General features: G+C 45.3%; 1 long non-coding RNA gene across 23 annotated transcripts in view; it reads right to left on the reverse strand.

Annotated features, from left to right (window-relative positions):
- LOC149125252 (uncharacterized) overlaps positions 1-12491 on the reverse strand; it is a 29055-nt gene extending 16564 nt beyond the window's left edge. For 13 of the 23 annotated variants that reach the window (XR_016236829.1, XR_016236827.1, XR_016236835.1 and 10 more), the window contains exon 1: positions 12259-12491. This is a non-coding gene — a long non-coding RNA (uncharacterized LOC149125252). Of the gene's footprint in view, positions 1-703; positions 1746-7328; positions 7444-7476; positions 7679-12258 lie in introns of those variants that run through there. The other 10 variants (XR_016236816.1, XR_016236814.1, XR_016236818.1 and 7 more) reach the window with 6 other exon arrangements.
- Between the last annotated feature and the right edge of the window lie 550 nt (positions 12492-13041).

Below are 13041 nucleotides of genomic sequence, written 5' to 3' on the forward strand. Positions count from 1 at the left end.
AATGCATATGGTGGTGAGGTTTATTTCACTTCTACACACATATTTATCACCACTAATGTGTTAAATTATTCCATTTTTTTCAAGTGAAAATATATAAGTACATTAAGAGTAGGATAAACACAAAGATAGCTTCAGTTCTGATTAGGATTTAGGTCAGAAAAATTTTAAGTGTTACACAATGAAACTGAAGGCAGTTTTCCAAAAGGATAGTACACTGTTTCCTTAGCATCAATCTGTGCAAAGTAAAATCCATACAACTGAACGGGCATTACAGATACATCAGTGGTAATCAGTACAAATAAATATAAGTGGAAATACCAAGTCACTGGAAACTGGTATTTAGTAATGAATAATCAGAGATGCCAGTTACTACTAGATGGAATAAGGAAATAAGGTCATCCCAGTGTTGACAAGTCACAAAATACACATCAATGAAAATTTAGTTAATCCCTCCACTCTATGAATACTTCATATTAAATATGAATTTATCCACAACCTGCCGCCTAACAATATTTTTCTCACATATTTAAAATATTTGCCATGCATTAGCACTGGTGGGGAATTAAAAAAAGTAACAGTCACAGACATCGAATAATAATCTAGAAGAAAGCAATGTTCCATAACCACTGGAACCACTGACGTGAACTTCCTGAACGACTGTTAGAGTCGACCGCCCAAAAAACGTCACCAAGAGACACGTCTCTTATGCAAACAACATGGGGAAGTTTTATTGATCATCCAGCATGCTGGGGCTGTCTGATCATCATGAGCAGAGCAGCCCCGAATAACCAAAGGTTAGGGTTTATAAAGGCAAAAACCGCAAAACCGGGAAGGGGGGAATACATGGTTGCTATGCACGGTTGCTATACACAGTTGCTAAAATCAAAAGAGAGTACATAAAATCAAAAGAGAGTATATGGTTACTGGGGTCAACATAACCTAAAACCTAAGTGAAATTAATATTTATCATAATCTTGACAATACCAGTTACAATATTACAATTAGCAATTAGGACTTGACATTAATGTAAGACACAGACAAATCACATCTTTATTATTAGCCCAGGTAACCCAGGTGCAACCTTTCTACTTTTAAGCTTGAGCAATCATGCTAGGGGGTTTTTGTGCATTGCCAAGGGTGATGTAGTGCACTGCTATTGTCCGACTATTTGAGATCATAGCTTCAGACCAGAGTCTCACGGGGGTAGGGGGGTGGGGGAGTGCTTTCTCAGAATGGAGTCTCAAGTGCTCCAAAATGGAGTCCCTACTGTCAAGGTGCTACTTCACTCTGTCTTATTTTTACATCTGTACCAGGAAGGTTTAAACCTGTAAGCTTAAGCTTAACTTTTTACACCTGCACATATACAATTTTAACTCTTCATGACAACCTAGAATAGAAAGATCTGGGGAGGCCAGCACCTTGGCTCACTAGGCTAATCCTCCACCTTGCGGCGTCGGCACTCCGGGTTCTAGTCCCGGTCGGGGCACTGGATTCTGTCCTGGTTGCTCCTCTTCCAGGCCAGCTCTCTGCTGTGACCCAGGAAGGCAGTGGAAGATGGCCCAAGTGCTTGGGCCCTGCACCCACATGGGAGACCAGGAGAAGCACCTGGGTCCTGCCTTCAGATCAGCTGGCTGCAGCGGCCATTGGAGGGTGAACCAACAGCTGGCTGCAGCGGCCATTGGAGGGTGAACCAACAGCAACGGAAGACCTTTCTCTCTGTCTCTCTCTCTCACTATCCACTCTGCCTGTCAAAAAGAAAAAAAAAGAAACATCTGAGGAAAAAACACTCAAGGCAAAAAAGGAAGACATCTTTTTGTGTAAAATATCAATAGTTAGTATCAGCATCCTGAAAAGTTGAAAAGCCAAGAGACAAACACAAGCAAAATTCTTCTTTGGAAGAAGCAGATCGTAAACTACAAAAAGAACCACAAAGAATTAGACCTGGTCACTTCTGAGGGCAGTGGGGGAAGAAATCAGGAAGACACCTGAACTGACAAATGCCCATTCATTCACTTGGGTAAGCATTCTGTGGGTGTTTATACTTTTTATGTAAAGTCAGCAGAAAATAAGGCTACTGAACAGTAATCAGGCCCTTGCTTCTCAACAACTGGATTCACCAGAGAGGAAAGCATTTATTTCAAGAAGCCGGCATCTTGGGGAGAAAGAGATCTCTTCATCTAAAATGTGCTCTTTCCACCCAACAAGCCAGCAAAAGCTGTTTCTAAGAACACGGGTCGAGGGGCAGACACTGGCATATGGGGTAAAGGCACAACCAGCAGTACCACTGTCACATATGGGCACCAGCTGCTCTGCTTCTGATCCAACTCACTGTGAATGCAGCTGGGAAATCAGTGGAAGGTCACCCATGTGCTTGGGCCCCTGCCACCCCCTTGGGAGACCTGGGAGATGCTTCTGACTCCTGGATTTGGTCTGGCCCAGCTCAGGTGATTGCAGCCATGTGGGGAATGAACTAGCTGATGGAAAATCTCTCTCCATCTCTTCCTCTCTCTCTCTCTATCTCTTCCTTTCGAATAAAATAAATAAATCTTTTTTTAAAAAATGGGTAGCTTCAGATGGAGGTTAGAAATCAAAGTGATTCTACTTAGTTGACAATTTGGCCACTGTCCAGGCTTTGCGCTAATAAGTGCTCATCTGGGGATATCCAAGGCATCAACCAGGTGAAGATGTTTTGATGGGGCTGAAGCTCCTTTCTTAGCTGGGTCAAAGCCTGCTATTCTGGGCTGGTGCTGTGGCACAGCAGGGTAAAGACTCAGCCTGTGGCACCAGCATCCCATATGAGATGCTCCTTTTCTGATCCAGCTCTCTTCTGTGGCCTGGGAAAGCAGTAGAAGACGGCCCAAGTCCTTGGGCCCCTGAACCCACATGGGAAACCCAGAAGAGGCCCCTGGCTCCTGATCAGCTCAGATCTGGCCATTGCGGTCATTTGGGGAGTGAACCAGTGGATGGAAAACCACATAGGATCCCTGATCATTATAATAATCACTTACATAATATTAAGTCAAATTATGTATAAATATACTAAGTATATTGAATATTTAATTAATAGACATTTAAAAAATATTAAAAATCTCAACTTTTAAAACTCAGTTTTCTAAACCCAAAGTCAGAGAATACATGAGATAATCTTGACAAAACACAAAATTTCTTTCCCTTCTGTAATAACCAAAAGGTAAAGAAAATTCTTTTGTGCTGTGTTTCTTCTAATGGGAAGCTCCTCCAGATTACTTAGAAGTTAAACCCAATGGAAAGGTACCCAACCTTAGCCACTGGAGGCTGTGAGCATTCAACATTATAAAAGAATGAAAAAACTTAGAAAACATTACACCTGTTGCCAGTACTGTGGCTTAGCAAGTAAAGCCACCGCCTGCAATGCTGCGATCCCATATGGGTGTCAGTTCACGTCCTGGCTGCTCCACTTCTGATCCAGCTCTCTGCGATGGCCTGGGAAAGCAGCAGAAGATGGCCCAAGTCCTTAGGCCCCTGCATCCCTGTGGGAGACCCAAAAGAAGCTCCTGGCTGCAGCTCAGTGCAGCTTTGGCCATTGTCGTCATCTGGGGAGTGAACTATCAGATGGAAGACCTCTCTCTCTCTCTCTCTGCCTGTCTGTAACTCTGCATTTCAAATAAATAAATACATCAAAATTAAAGAAAATAATACACCTTAGAAACAAAAGCAGAAAAAAAACCCATAGAACAATTTAAATACATCTAGAAAAGTCAGGTGTAGGGGCCAGTGTTGTGGCGTGGAGTGTAAAAGCCACCACCTGTGACACAGGCATTCCACATGCACACTGATTCTAGTCCTGACTATTCCATTTCTGATACAGTTCCCTGCTAATGTGCCTAGAAAACCAATGAAAAATGAAAAAGTCCTTGGGCCCCTGACAGCGAGGTGGGAGAACCAGAAGAAGCTCCTGATTCCTGGCCGTTGTGGCTCAAGTTCAGCCATTGTGACCATTTGTGGTGTGAAGCAGTAGACCAAAGATCTCTGTCTCTCCCTCTCTCTGTAAACTCTGCCTCTCAAATAAAAAGAAAGCTTAAAAAATATTAGGTGTAGGGGTTGGTGCTGTGGCGTAGTGGGTCAAACCACTGCCTGCAGTGCCAGCATCTCATAAGGGCACTGGTTTGAGTCCCGGCTGCTCCACTTCCTATCCAGCTCTCTGCTATGGCCTGGGAAAGCATCAGAAGATGGCCCAAGTCCTTGGGTTCCTGCACTCACTTGGGAGACCTGGAAGAAGCTCCTGGCTTCACATCAGCACAGCTCTGGCTGTTGCGGCCATCTGGGGAGTGAACCAGCAGATGGAAGACCTGTCTCTCTCTCTCTCTTCCTCTTCTCTCTCTGTGTAATTCTGACTTTCAAATAAATAAATAAAGCTTTTTAAAAAAATCAGGTGTAAAGATCAAGTACTCTTATTATCCCTAGTCTCCTAAGATAAATATTTCTTTCAAGATTAATTTATTTCCAAGGTAGAGTTACAGGGAGAGAGATCTTCCATTGGCTAGTTCATTAGCCAAATGGCCACTAGAACCAGAACTGAGCCAGGTAGAAACCACTGCCAGGATACTCATCCAGGTTTCCCACATGGGTGCAGGGTCCCAAGGACTTGGGCCATCCTCTCCTGCTTTCCCAGGTGCATTAGCTAGGAGATGAATCAGAAGTGGGCCACGAGGAATCAAACCAGTGCCCATATGGGTTGCTGCCATCACAGGCAGTGTCTTAACCCGCTGTGCCACAGTATCAGCTGTAAAGACAAGCATTTCTCATGACAGGCCATAACTAAACAATAAAGGAGGAGAAAAAGCTTATAAGAGATGGCTAGTTGTTGGAAAGGAGTCAACCAAATGGAAACTGTAAGAAGCTGCAGTTGAGAAGATGGTTGAAAATGTTATTAGAGGGGCCAGGCACTGGAGCATAGTAGGTTAATCCTAGGAAAGCAGAGCAAGATGTGCTTGCAAATGGGGGACCCACAAGAAGCTCCTGGCTCCTCTTGGATTGGCTCAACTCCAGCCATTGTGGTCATTTGGGGAGTGAACCCATGGATGGAAGACATTTCACTCTGCCTCTCCCTCTCTCTCTCTCTCAAAATTTTAGGCACTGTGGTATAGAAGGTTAAGCCTCCTCCTCAGTGCCAGCATCTCATGTGGACTCTGGCTCAGTTGAGTCCCAGCTGCTCTACTTCTGATCCAGCTCTCTGCTAATGCACCTGGGAAAAGCAGAGGAAGGTGGCCTAAGTACTTGAGTCCCTGCACCTGTGTGGGAGACTCAGCAGGCGCTCCTAGCTCCTGCTTACTGGCTCCTGCCTGACCCAACCCCCACCCATTGAGGCCATTTGGGTAGTGAGTCATTGGATGGAGAGCTCTTTCTTTTCCTCTTTCTCACTTTGTATCTCTGTCTTTCAGATAAATAAATCTTTTTTAGAAAGTTATCTACTTTAAAATCAAGTATTAAAAATCTCTAGCAAATATTTATCATTAATATTTATATTTTCTAAAAAAACTTTACTGATTTAACACAGGGGACTAAATCCTAGTTTTATTTATTTAAAAGACAGAGTTACAGAAAAATAAAGCCAATGAGAAAGAGATTGTCTATCTGGTTCACTCCCCAATCATCTACAACAGCCAGAGCTGGGACAGGGTGAAGCCAGAAGCCAGGAAAGTCCATGTGGTTCTCCCACATGTGTGGCAGGGGTCACAGCCATCTTCTGCTATCCCAGGCACATTAGCAGGGTGCTGGATTAAAGTGGAGCAGTCTGGACTCAAAGAAGCACTCTTATGGGATGCAGGTATGATAGACTGCACTTAACCTATGATGCTGCCCCCACTTTGAAAATTGTTAATGTCAGGGCCAGTGTTGTGATGTATGGGTAAGGCCACCACCTGTGATGCTGGCATCCCATATGGGCACTGGTTCATATCACAGCTGCTCTACCTCAGATCAAGCTCCCTGCTAATGGCCTGGGAAAAGCAAAGAAAAATGGCACAAGTGTTTAGGCCCCTGCTACTGATGTAGGAGACCAGAATGGAGCTCCAGGCTCCTGCCTTCAGTCTGGCCCAGTGCTTGATTATTACAGACATCTGGGGATGAACCAGTAGATGGAAGATGTCTGTCTCTGTCTCTCTGACTCAGCCTTTCAAATACGTAAATAAATCTTTCAAAAATTCTAGGCTTTGGGATATTGACTTAGAATTATTTCTTATTGGGGCTGGTGCTGTGGCATAGTAGGTTAAGTCTCCACCCGCAGTGCTGGAGTGCTGGCATCCCATAAGGACACTGGTTCAAGTCCTGGTTACTCCACTCCAATCCAGCTACCTGCTAATGACCTAAGAAAGCAGAGAAGGTGGCCCAGAGTCCTTTAGCCCCTGCACCCATGTAAGAGAGTGGGAGGAGGCTCCTGGCTTCTGGCTTGAGATCTGCAAGGTCCAGCCATTGCAGCCCTCTGGGGAGTGAACCAGTGGATGGAGGACCTCTCTCTCTCCTTCTCCCTCTCTCTGTTATTCTGTTTTGCAAATATTTAAATAAATAAATCTTTATTTTTATTTCTTATCCTTGGAAACTTACTGTTTAGTGAAAACTTAGCAAGTAATTTTGAACAGTTATATGTTAACAACTTATGAAAACATTTACCGGGCCGGTGCCGGGGCTCACTAGGCAAATCCTCCACCTTGTGGCACCGGCACACCAGGTTCTAGTCCTGGTCGGGGCACCAGATTCTGTCCCAGTTGCCCCTCTTCCAGGCCAGCTCTCTGCTGTGGCCTGGGAGTGCTGTGGAGGATGGCCCAAGTGCTTGGGCCCTGCACCCCATGGGAGACCAGGAGAAGCACCTGGCTCCTGCCATCAGATCAGCGTGGTGCACCAGCCACAGCGTGCCAGCCATGGTGGCCATTGGAGGGTGAACCAACGGCAAAAGGAAGACCTGTCTCTCTGTCTCTCTCTCTCTCATTGTCCACTCTGACTGTCAAAAAAAATTTTACCAAAAGGCCCAATGCCTTCTATATATTTTAAGGCAAGAGTACATGTATTTAGAAAAATCTATCTTTTACATTTAGCAATTCAAAAAAAGTCATCCTACTGCAGAGTAGCCCTTGGTCTCTCTAGCTGTTACACTGCTTTATCTCTCTTCAGCCACTCTAAGTAAGAGATGCTCTTATCCCTGGGCAGGAAAACCTGAGGTCTAATTGCATAGGGTCCCCAAATCAGTAATCCATCCCGTGATCACCTTGAGGAGAGGATCTGGGTTGCACATGGCACAAGCATCATGAGCCATCAGGGGTGGGATTCCCTTTCTACCCAGTCATCCTTCACACCTTGCACAGCTCGTACTGGGCATTCTCTTCAGTGTGTGTTCAGTTTGTATACCACCTCCAGCTCATGTCTCCACCACGTGGCTTCTGCTGTGATGTAGTGAACAGCAAGACAGCCCTGTGGTGTCAAAGATCAGGCACAAATACTCACCTGTCGGCTTGATGCTGATGTTTGCTCCATGCCAGACATATCCACAAATCCAGCAAGGCTTGCAGCATCAGCTTGAACCTTGCTGTGGATTCTGACCCAGCACTGCTACATTATCTTCTCTACCCCCTCTCCAGTCAGTGCATACTTGAGTCTATTTCTCAGGAAGGTGAGGAGAGGGAGACATCCCTTAGGTTGCAGGGACCTGATGATGCACAAGGTGCCACAGCAAAGACCACCAATTCATTTTTCAGCAATTACACTTACATTGCCTGAGAAACTACCATATTAGATAAGTATGGTTATTCTCTTAAGTCATGATCTTGCCACAGAACAACTTTAAATTTGACTTCATAGGAAGCAATGAACACTGCATCATCTTTTCATCTATTGTTTGTGCTTAGGTGAAAATTACGTTGTGATTTTAAATAACACAAATAAGCACAACCAACTTTTACACATACAACAGTACACACACATAATGCATAGCATACATTATTACACAGAAAAATATAGAAATCTCTGCAACTCTTTTTAAATCTTTTAATCAGGCCCTATGGTTCACCATGTGGGTAGCCAATTGCACAGGGATGAATGTTGGTAAGAAGAGCTTATTTCTAGAAGCTGGCATCTTGGGAGAGCCAGAGAGAAAGGTCCTCCATCAGCTGGACCACCCCCAAATGACCACAATGGCTGAGGCTGGGCTAATCCCAAGCCAGGAGCCAGGGCCTTCCCCATATCTCCCACATTGGTACTGGGTCCCAAGCCCCCCTTGGCATCTCCCACCACATTCCCAGGCCACAAAGCAGAGAGCTAGATCAGAAGAGGACCAACAGGGACATGAAACAGTGACCACATGGGATGTCAGCACTACAGGTGGAGGTCCAGCTCTATATGCCACAGCACAGCCACGAGAGAGCTCTTGATATAAAATGTTCTATCTCTGTTAAAGGGTTAATTTTTTAAGATTTATTTATTTATTTGAAAGAGTTAGAAGAAGAGGTAGAGAGAGAGAGAGAGGTCTTCCATCCAAAGGTTCACTCCCCAATTGGCTGTGATGGCCAGAGCTGTGTCAATCCGAGGCCAGGAGCCTGAGATCATTCTGGGTCTCCCACTTGGGTGCAGGAGCCCAAGGACTTGGGCCATCTTCTACTGCTGTCCCAGACCATAACTGCTTAAGGGTTTCTTAAAGGACAAGGGTAGCTTCAGGGGAGGTAAATAAAACAATGAGTCACCTTAATTGACAATATGTAAATGCCCAAGCTTTTTTCTGATGAGGCCTCTTAACCAGGGGGCTCAGCATCAGTTGGGTGAAGGCTTCTTTGTTAGCTGGGGCAAAAGTCCACCATTATACAAATATTACTATTCACCAGAGTAATTCAGGCAATATACAATATCAGTAATTGGTTTTTGCTATATAAAATGTGAAAAGGAAAAGAGAAGGAGGATGGCTTTAGTATGGTTAAAATTCATTTTTAAAAGCTCCAATCAACTGAATATAATTACTTCCTGCTGTTAGTAACCTCAATTAACCCTATTGTTCCTGAAAAATTTACTTGAGCATTTAACTCAGAAAGCAACTTCAGTCCCAGTGATGGTACTGGACACTAACATACATGAAGATAATTATATCCTCATTTCAGATTCAGTAAGCACTCTGCTGGAAAAACATCTTTTATTGCTTTATTAACTCTTGTTCCTCACAGTCAATTTTATCAGAGGCCTTTGTGGAAATTTACAATAGATTTTTAAAAAAAACTTTTTAAATTTATTTGACAGATAGTCGGTGAGAGAGACAGAAAGGTCTTCCTTCCATTGGTTCACCCCCCAAATGGCCACTACAGTGGGCGCTGTGCCAATCTGAATGAAGCCAGGAGCCAGGTGCTTCTTGTTTCCCATGTGGGTGCAGGGCTCAAGCACTTGGGACATCCTCCACTGCCTTCCTGGGCCACAGCAAAGTTGGACTGGAAGAGGAGCAACTGGGACTAGAACTCGGCACCCATATGGGATGCCAGTGCTGCAGGTGGAGGATTAACCAAGTGAGCCATGGCACTGGCCCCTATGATGGATTTTTTAAGAGACCAGGGAGCCCCAGGGTCTCTGCTCTACCACTGGGCTGAGGCAGAGCTGAAGCTCCTGCATTTTCTAAATTGACAAGGACTCCTAACCTGTCTCCTTGGGCATCAACAGCCACAGACACAGTTGCTGGAAAGTTTAAGGGATTTAAACGCTTACTCTGTCCCATTTACCAGAACTCTCACAAAACCTCTACTGTTAGAAACCCACTGATGCTGTGGCATATTGGGTAAAGCAGCCACCTGCAGTGAGTGCCAGCATCCCATGTGGGTGCCCATTGGGGCTGGTCCTGGGTGCTCCAATTGTGATCCAGGTCTCTGATGTGGCCCTGGGGGAGCAGTGGAGGATGGCTCAGGCCCTTGGGCCCTTGCATTGGGTGTGTGTTGGGGGGGAACCCAGAGAAAGCTCCTGGCTCCTGGATTCAAATCAGCTCAGCTCTGGCCATTGCAGCCATCTGAGAAATAAACCAGTAGATGAAGGACCTGATGGAACAAGGAAGAAGGACATAAGCCTCAGCCATTCTCCTGCATTGAACGAAAGAGATAAACATTGGAATGTACTCTTTGACCTAGAAACACAATTGGAGGGCCTGCGCTGTGGCATAGCAGGTAAAGCCGCTGTCTGTAGTGCAGGAATCTTTTAGGGGTGCCGGTTTGAGTCCTGGCTGCTCCATTTCTAATCCAGCTCTCTGCTATGCCTGGGAAAGCAGTGGAAGACAGCCCAAGTCCTTGGGGCCCTGCACCCATGGGAGAGACCCAGAAGAAGCTCCTGGCTCCTGGCTTCAGATCGATGTACCTTCTCTGGCCATTGTGACCATCTGGGGAGTGAACCAGAGGATGGAAGCCTTCTCTCTCCCTCTCTGCCTCTCCTTCTCTCTCTGCTTAACTCTGACTTTCAAGTAAATAAATAAATCTTAAAAAAAAAAAAAACACCTCAATTTGGTCTCATACTCTGCTGTCTTCATACTCCACCCCTTACAGCCACCTGAAAGACCAGTTCCAGGAATTCCCCTCTGCCTGCTGCCCCCTACCTCACCCCCATCTCCAGCCTTCCCAGGGGGTCAGGGCCTTCTGTCAGGTGTTCCATCATGGGTACGTGGACAGTTGCAGTTGGTTACCATCTCTACAGATTTATTTTCCCTGAATAAATTTGGTCCAGCTATAAATTCATACACTACCTCCTCTCTATTCTGTGCCTCTTTTCCTAACAGGACACCCCCCATCCCGCCTCTGCCTCTCTAACTCTGCTTTTCAAATAAAATAAACATTTAAAAATCCCACTTAACAACCACCTTCTCTTAAATTTAACACATATGCAGGCCATGCAATATTACAATAGAACACCATGTTTTTCTTAGTCATAAGATCGTAACTATATCCTGCCCAATCAGCCACGATGCAACTCAAGGTGATTTTGGATGGAAATTAAATTGAACCACTCATATTTCAGCCAAGAGGAAGAAGTCCTCATACAAACAACCAAATGAGTACTCTTCCAAAAAATATCCAAGTTTCCTCACAGGGAGGCTGAAGTAAAAATCTTAGAATCCATCTCCTACACACCAGTACCACAAAAAATGACCTAAACCAGGTCCAAATGCCATGAGCCCAAAGAGCAGAGACAGAAATTGCAGGTATGTGTGGGCAGCCACAGGTAGTCACTCCCTTTGTTTACACTTAAACATATGAATGGAGACTTCCCGGCACAGACAATTGGGCTAGGGAGATTCCGGGAAGAGACAGGAAGAACCTAAACCTTTCACAAGAGATGATACAGATAATCAGTCACACCTGTAACCTGCATTTATCCCCTGAGTGTTTTATTGTACCCTTGTAATCAATAATTAAGAAGCTTATTGGGAACTCTTTGTAACCTTAAGTGCCTTTTTGATATGTAAATCTTTTGTGCTCCTTCTTGTAAACAATTGATCATGTTTAAATACTACTGGATTTATTCAATAAAGGAGCCTTGATCAGAACTTGTCTTGGCTCCATTCTTTGCGTCCTTGTCCCCGCATTCCCACTCTCTGTTTCAGGAAACCCAGTTCATTGTGCCGCAGGCCGGCACAGGTATGCCCCTGGTTCAACTTACCCAGTCTCAGAGCTGTTGACTCCGGACACAAAGGGGAGCCATTGACTCCCCGCAAGGTAGCTAATGTCACAGCGGGAACAGAAAGGAAAGTCCCGGAGAGAAAGTGCTCTCAGAAGCTGCGGAGATGTCCCCAGAGTCCCAGCCAAAATGTTAGCTCAAAAGCAGCTCTGGAGTGGAGGTACAAGTGACCATTGCTGTCCTTACTAATGTGAAAGGGTTAAGCCACTTGAAAAATACATTCCAGGGGCCAGCGCTGTGGCTCAGTGGGTTAATGCCCTGGCCTGAAGTGCCAGCATCCCATATGGCCACCAGTTCTCATCCCGGCTGCTCCTCTTCCCATCCAGCTCTGTGCTATGGCCTGGGAAAGCAGTAGAAGATGGCCCAAGTCCTTGGGCCCCTAACCTGTGTGGGAGAACCCAGAAGAAGCTCCTGGCTCCTGGCTTCAGATCGGTGCAGCTCCAGCTATTATGGCCAATTGAGGAGTGAATCATCGGATGGAAGGCCTCTCCCTCTCTCTCTCTGCCTCTCCTCTCTGTGTAACTCTGACTTTCCAATAAATAAATAAAATCTTTAAATAACAACAACAAAAATACATCGCGGACTTCTGGGCTAGCTCACCAGTGTTGTTTCCAGACACATAATCCGGCTCTGGATGCTCACCGCTTCAATTCGCCATAGCTGAGTGCTGGCCAGAGGAAAGGGGTGTATTGCCAGAAGGCAGCTGCAGTCTTGGGAAAGAAAGTCCTCCCAATCCAAAGAAGCCTTTTTCTACCCAACCGCGCAGCACAGAGGATGTTTAAAGGGACAGGGGTAATTGGAGCACCAGGCTTGAAATAAAACAATGAGTCTATTCAATTGAAATTATGCAGATTTTCAGGCTTTGTTCTGAGGAAGGTCCCACCAGACAGTCAGGGGAGTCCAGGGTGTTGGGAGGGAGGTGCTTTCTACCTCAGTTGGGGGGGAGGTTCTCTGTCAGCTGGGTCAAAAGCCTGCCCTTCCAAATCATCTCCTTTTTTTCAGTAGGCTTCCGAAACTCTTCTGCAAATATTACTCACAAGATTAGGGGAAGGTAGGATGCCTTCATTAGGACTACCATGCTGTTGGAGGAGGGTGATCAGGGTTTATAAAGAGGTTGTAATGCAGGGGGTGCTGGTGTAAGGACTAGATGACCTAATGGGGAGTTCTTGTAAGAGTGGACAACAGGCTTGCTTCTCCCCAGAACCTGTCTATTAGCAAGACAGAAGTGGTGATCCCACTCCCCCAGTTTCTAATTTTATCATGAGAATAGCAAGGAAGCAATGATCTGCCCTTCTGAGCTTCTAGTTTTATCAGGAGAATAGAAAGAATTTGCCTATCCTACTATTCAGCTGGATTTTTGTTTTAACAAGAGCTAGCTAGACA

Source organism: Oryctolagus cuniculus, chromosome 7 (assembly GCF_051225735.1).
Source record: "Oryctolagus cuniculus isolate XC-2025 breed Fujian yellow rabbit chromosome 7, ASM5122573v1, whole genome shotgun sequence".
Classification (NCBI taxonomy): domain Eukaryota; kingdom Metazoa; phylum Chordata; class Mammalia; order Lagomorpha; family Leporidae; genus Oryctolagus; species Oryctolagus cuniculus.